This window comes from Pinus tabuliformis, chromosome 5_2 (genome assembly GCF_031772625.1).
Source record: "Pinus tabuliformis cultivar Carrire ecotype Pingquan chromosome 5_2, CPIR1, whole genome shotgun sequence".
NCBI lineage: Eukaryota > Viridiplantae > Streptophyta > Pinopsida > Pinales > Pinaceae > Pinus > Pinus tabuliformis.
The window spans coordinates 497,321,865-497,328,412 of record NC_142306.1 but is presented as its reverse complement, the minus strand read 5'-3'; positions in this window follow the sequence as shown (position 1 = coordinate 497,328,412).

The following is a 6,548-nucleotide window of genomic DNA, read 5'->3' as shown; positions in this document are numbered from 1 at the left end:
TGACAGTCTCGCAAATTCTGTTGAGAATTCAAAATAGCATACTGATGTGCTGACAGAGGAGGAAGAATTAGAGCAGCAAGCTGAATTGTTAACAAAGGAAGAAAAGATGCATAAGCCTTATCGTTTTCATTTTAACAATTGTTTTATGAGTGCAGGTTTAGTTGCAGATGCTAGAGAAAATTTGGTATAGATGAGTAGCGAATTAAAAATTAAAGAAGAATATTCCATTGAAGAATCTAATCCATGGAACATAGATGTTCAATTGCTGGAGAGAATGCTGGAAAGTCAGGATGTAATACATAAAGAGATAACTGTGAAAGAAGGTAAGGATGAAAAGGAGACAATAAGAATAAGTAAAGAACAAGCAAGAACCGATGGAAAAAGAGTAAGTGATAGCATTCAACAACTTCAAAGAGTAGAATAGCAGACTAAAAAGTTAGTGGACAATAAGAACAATCTGAAACAAAGAGGAAGAGGAAGAAGTAAGTGGCAGAATATGGACCAGTTCAAGGATATGCTGGAAACAAAGATTAAAGAATTATGGAAGCTAATTATGAAATAGTTCGTACGGAGGAGATTAATAGTAGCAGGATGCATGATCAATCAGAGTATGAATTTGATTGACAAGGAGAGGAAGATGAAACAAAAGACAATAGAAATACAACAACAGCAAAGGTGCAAGGAATTTGGATGGCTACAAACTAAAGTTTGGGACCTTGGAGGTTTTCTATTTAACTTATGAACACACATGATCAGGAGATCAAGAATATTTCCTACTTTGGGAGTTTGATGCAGAAGCAATCAACTCAACAATATCATTGTATTTTAGTAGACATAGGGGGTCTTATGTTTCCAAGGAAGTTGGTTTCCCAAGTGTGAATTAATGTAATTATTTATTCTTTTGAGTGATTTTAATGAGAATAGGATTTAATTGAATATTGTGAGACGTATTTGTAAATATTCTCGAATATAGGAGAATATGAGAGATTTAGGATAGTTGAGAGATTGAGGGATTTGAGAATTAATTGTAAAACTCATATTAGGAGTTAGTTCATGATTTTGTGGATTGGAGAGGATCCTTAGGGATGAGGAAGAGATTTTAGGATTTTGTTGAGGAGTTTATGGATCTAAACCAAGAATTGGTTTTAGAATCCTTTTGTATAAATGTAAGCCTAAACGACAAAATCTAGAGAAGATCAGGCCATTGACATTAAAAGATCAGGCCAAAGATAGAGAAATTTTATAACTGTGTGTTTATAGAGAGAGAGAGAGAGAGAGAGAGATTGACTCAAAACTATATAAGTGTGTGATTTGAATATGGAATGATAAATTCTGGGTGTATTAGAGACTATGTATAACATATGTATGTAGGCAGTGTTTGGTGAACACAGAGACGAGAACGAGAAAGTGCGTTGTAATGGACCTTTCAAACCGTCTGAAGAACCAAAGTAATGTTCTGGAGTGGTTGTGTTAAATAACATACAAAATTAAGCTCAGGAGGGAGTTTCACAGTAGAACAATGGAAGGATGAAGAACAATTGAAATAACTGAATCGACAGAGGAACATTGGAGAAATGGCGTAAAACTCAATTGGAAAGAAGAATGAAAGAATGAAGTGTTAATGCACAGGCACCATTGGATCTATCAGATCAATAGATGAGATCAAGTCGCATGGAATGGAGTTATGAATATCGCACCACAACTTATCAAGTAAGTGAGTGAATAGGCCTTAAGGGAATTGCGATTGCGATATGCGAGATCATTGTTGACCGTTGGATCGAGTGATTGGATCAACGGTGGAGGAGCTTTAATAAAGCTTGCATTGCAATGTTTCATTGATGAGTGCACTAACCTCAGCCACAAGCGATTGTGATATGCGATTGTGATTTCCAATGTGATTGGAGGTTTGATCGCATCGCAAATATCTATGGGAATATACCTTAGCCCTTAACCAATGCGACATGCGACGTGGAGCAAGCTGATAAATAATATGGTATGTGATGTTAAACAGGCAAAAGGATTTACGATGTGTGATAGAAGAGTGGACCCGAGAAAGTGATGAATGTGGTTTATATTATATTGAAGTTCAGAGGGTTATCACATATTGAATGCGAAGGAGGAATGTATTAGTGTGACCCGCGGAGAATTGCGATTATGATAAAGGGAAGCCTCACGTAATGTGCGAAGGCTGAGGAAATGTAATAAAAGGTATGGTTTATGTATGTTGTGAATATTTCTATTGTATGAGATTTATAATAGAAATAAAAGCGATAGAAGGGTTTATGGGTTAAGACCGTGTATGACCAAAGCTAAGTGTGGGGGTTTAGTTATATGTGTGGTAATAAGGTTAAGAAGGTTTAATGTGTGGGCATAAAGACTTGTGAAAGGTTTACGAAGATGTATAAAGAGCGTCAATAGAAAGGATTAATCAAGACTTAATGAGGTAGAGTGTAGAGTCCCGATGAAGGATTTGAACAAAGAGTTAGACTGTGTTAATTTATGAAATCATTCCGCATAAGACTTAAGTAAGGGGCCTTAAACCATTATGCATTAAGGAGTGAATATTTGACTCAGCAGAGAGTTAAAATTCCTGGGGAAAAATAGATATGTGCATTTTACATGCATACTGCGGGTATACGCGGGTTTTCCTGCATTAGTTAGAAATCTCCAATAAGCAGTATGGTTTTTATGTTGTTATGATTGTCATTTTAGTTTGATTTTTAGTAGGTTGATATTGTAAATACTACATCGAGCTAAGCTATAAAGCTCCATGGGCAGTATGTTTTTCTATTTAGTGGTCTTCCTGGATGTAGGTGCTATAAAACACTGAGGACAGTGTTCCCCTAAGGGGGAGGGGTTTGTAATACCCCCATGTTAAAAGTTCATGAAATAAACTTAATAAAGGAAAAATTAAGACCAAGGTCATGGGAAACGTATTACAAAATGAATGTTGGTAAAAACATCCTATTAGGCATTCATTTGTTTCATTATGGCTAAGGAAGTTGGAAAAGATATTGCAAAGGTTTTGAGAATGAAAAGTGGCATCAATTGGCATTTAGTTATGAAAATAATGGAAAATAGGAGAAAAGGAAGGTGAAGGTCACAAGTTGCATGTAAGGGAGAAATTAAAGGAAAAAAGAGGAAATTGAAGAATATAGAGGCCTTAATAATAAAAAGGCATTTCACGATCAATTCAAAGCTTTTGATAGTTTAACCTTTTTTCAGTTCAGTTTTGGTGCTCTCTCTCTCTATTCTCTCTCTGTCATACTCTTGCACAGTTAGAGTATTCTTGGAGCACTCTATCATTGTTTAAAAGGAAGGCAAAGGAAGGACAAGTAACCAAAGGGAAAAAGATCAAGTGAGGAAGAGTTGAATCAAGTGGGTACATTGGGATTACTTGTTGCTGTCGAGTTGCATCTATTATTTCCTTACTATTTTTGACATGAATAATATATGCATGGGTGTATATGGTTCTATTGTTATCATTATCATGGGTTTTTCTAAGTGTGACAGTGGTTTCACATTTCGTGGCACTTTCCAGATAACCTTGGTGTAATGGGGTTCTTTTACTTGGTTGAGCTTTGGATTTCCATATGGTTTCAGAACTGAGTGAGGTGGTCTGATGAAAATTACCAAGGGCCTAGGAATCCCTTGACCAATAATTGTGGGATACATGGTAAGGAATGAGGGTGGAGACAGGAAAATTCCTCAAGGTATTAGTGAATAAATTTAAAGGCATCCAAGCATTTTTAGGGCCTAGTGATCCCTTCACTAGTTATGGTGGGATTGCAGTAAAGCTTGGTAGTGCATGTTTATTATTTCACCTTGAAATCCCTTGACCTATAATGGGAGGATTGCGGTAAATATTACTTGTATAGGTGAGGGTTTCGGGTCTATAAATCCCTTAATCAATAATGGAAGGATATGTGGTAAGGCCTCAGAAAGCCCTGGTTGTTTTGTTGCAAGTGTCACATTCATGCTTGGAATATTGCACGAGGGTGATTGGCTGAAAGAAAGATTTGGTTAAGCACAATTTATGATTGGGTGGTATGTGGAAGTCCCTGACTTGGTTGTATTTTTCATATGTTAATAAGAGTTATTTTCCCCTTGCATTTCATGAGTGTTTATACTTTTTATTATGTGGCTTTAATGGTTTTTCTATCATTCTTATGATTATAGTTATATGTTGGTTATAAGCACAACTTTATGATAGGCTTTAGTCATGGATCTCATCATATCTTGAATATTGAATGAATGGTTAATTAATGTATGACCTAATATATGATAAAACAGTTATTGAGAGAAGACATCAAACCTTCCTTTCAATTCTCAGATAAGTATAAGACCCCTATCTTCATATTTGAATTTATAACCTATAGATTACATCTTCTTCATGTGTTTGGCGAAATTATTGCCATAGCTGGGCCTAGTTAAGTCAAGTTCTTGAATTATATATATATATATATATATATATATATATATATATATATATATATATATATATATATATAGATATAGATATATATACACATATATATATATATATACACACACATACATATATATATATATATATATATATACATATATATATATATATATATATATATATATATATATAGATAGATACATTTGTCTTGATGTATTTTATCATTCTGGAAGGGTCTATCAAGTTCTGGGTAGAGGTCTGAATCCTAGCCCTGGAAAAGTAGCTCAGATCTTGGGGTTGCATGCACATGACTGAGTAAATTAGATTGCAGATTCTCGGAGGAAGAGTCATCTATATGACTGGAGTTTTACAGTCATATTTAGGCAGTGTTATGCTTGTGTGTGGGAGTCCAATTCAATGAAAAAGTAGTCTAACTCAAGGTCTTGTCCCTTGAAGTGATTGTCTTCTATAGTTCTTGAGGAAGGTTAGTAAAGTTTTTCTTTAGTGGTCCCTTGTACATAATGATTTTGATGTTTGTTGTGGTTCATATGTGTCAATTCATTGATGATGTTACATGATTTTATCTACTGATGATATGTTGGGAATTGTTGTTTAGTAAATTGGAAAAATGTTTTATAGCTGGATAAGTGTTATCACTATTGATTAACCGCCCCTCCCCCCTGCACCACCCCCCAACTATTTAGTGATCCTTTTGCAACAATTGGTATAATACAAGGTTCCCTCTAGTTAAACTTGGCCGCTCAAGGGTAGATGGTGGACCTATTATTAAGAACAAGAAGAAGATGTCTCAGAAATGGAAGGGAAAAAAACAAGCTATAAATACTTCTAATAAAAAAGAACCCCTCTTTTTGTTGATCAAGGATGTGGATAGCAATCATGAAGGTGGATCACGAGGTGAATTTTGTTTTAACTGTGGACGTAATAGTCATTTGATATATAGTTTTCCATTTCTTGTTACATATAGTTATGATGTTGCATTTGAGAATATCAAGCTAGAAAAATATAATTCGTCAGTTGAAATTGATTCTTCTAGTGAAAAGGGAACTAGTCATCATATGAAGAAACCAAAATTATGAAATTTTGAAGATGAAACAACAATTGCAACACTTGAAGCTAAGATAAAAAGAATCACAACCAAAAACAATGACCAACATAAATTATTTCAAATTTTATATGAAAAGGAATGCATGTTTAGGGAAAAAATCATTAGATTAAAGACTCAACTAGAAGAAGGAACAAATGTTGAGTAGGGAATGAGGATGCAGTACAAAGAAAAGGAAGATTAGAGTGAAATATTGGAAGCCAAAGTGGTTTCATTAAGAACTGATCAAGAGAGGAAAACCACTTTATTGAATTTGGATAGGAGTAGCCAAAAGTCTATCTCTATGAAAATAGATCTCAACCTACATAAGGGAGAAACTAGCTCAAAAATAGCACTCAAAAAGACCATAACAGAAGATAGTACCAATAGAATAAGAAGAAATAAAGAAAGCCAAAAAAAACCAACATTTAAATAAGGATCCAAAGGACGTGCCAAGAAAGTCCTTTTCATCAAGAATATTATTTGAACCCTTGAGAATTGTCAGATAATTCAATTGTGAAAAACTTGGACGTGCTACAGCAAATTGTAGCAGTAAAAGGATTAGACCACCTCATGAGAACATGAAACCAAATAGGAGGCACACTCAAGCAAACAATCAAGGAATATTTCTCTTGTCATGAGGATCAATTACATCCAGGTATAACAATTCATTTTATGGATTTTATTACTTATGCAATTATTTTGGCTATAAGGATGTCGATTGTAGGAATTATGCAAAGAGGAATAGAAGTTTGGCCAGCAAGATATTTGAGTATTTTCCCCATTCCTTGGTCACATAAGGTGTTATGTGTGTTATAATCTTTCTCATATGGCCAAATATTACAAGACACCAAAATTTATTACGAAATCCATTCAAAAAGTGGAGGTAATTCAAATCCTACTAGACAAGAAGATAAAATATTATGTGCATGTCAAATATTATCCCTTCAAAATTTGGAAGAAGAAGGAGAAACATGAGGTTGCAAGGAGAAATTAAGGCCTTCTTGGCCTTGGGGG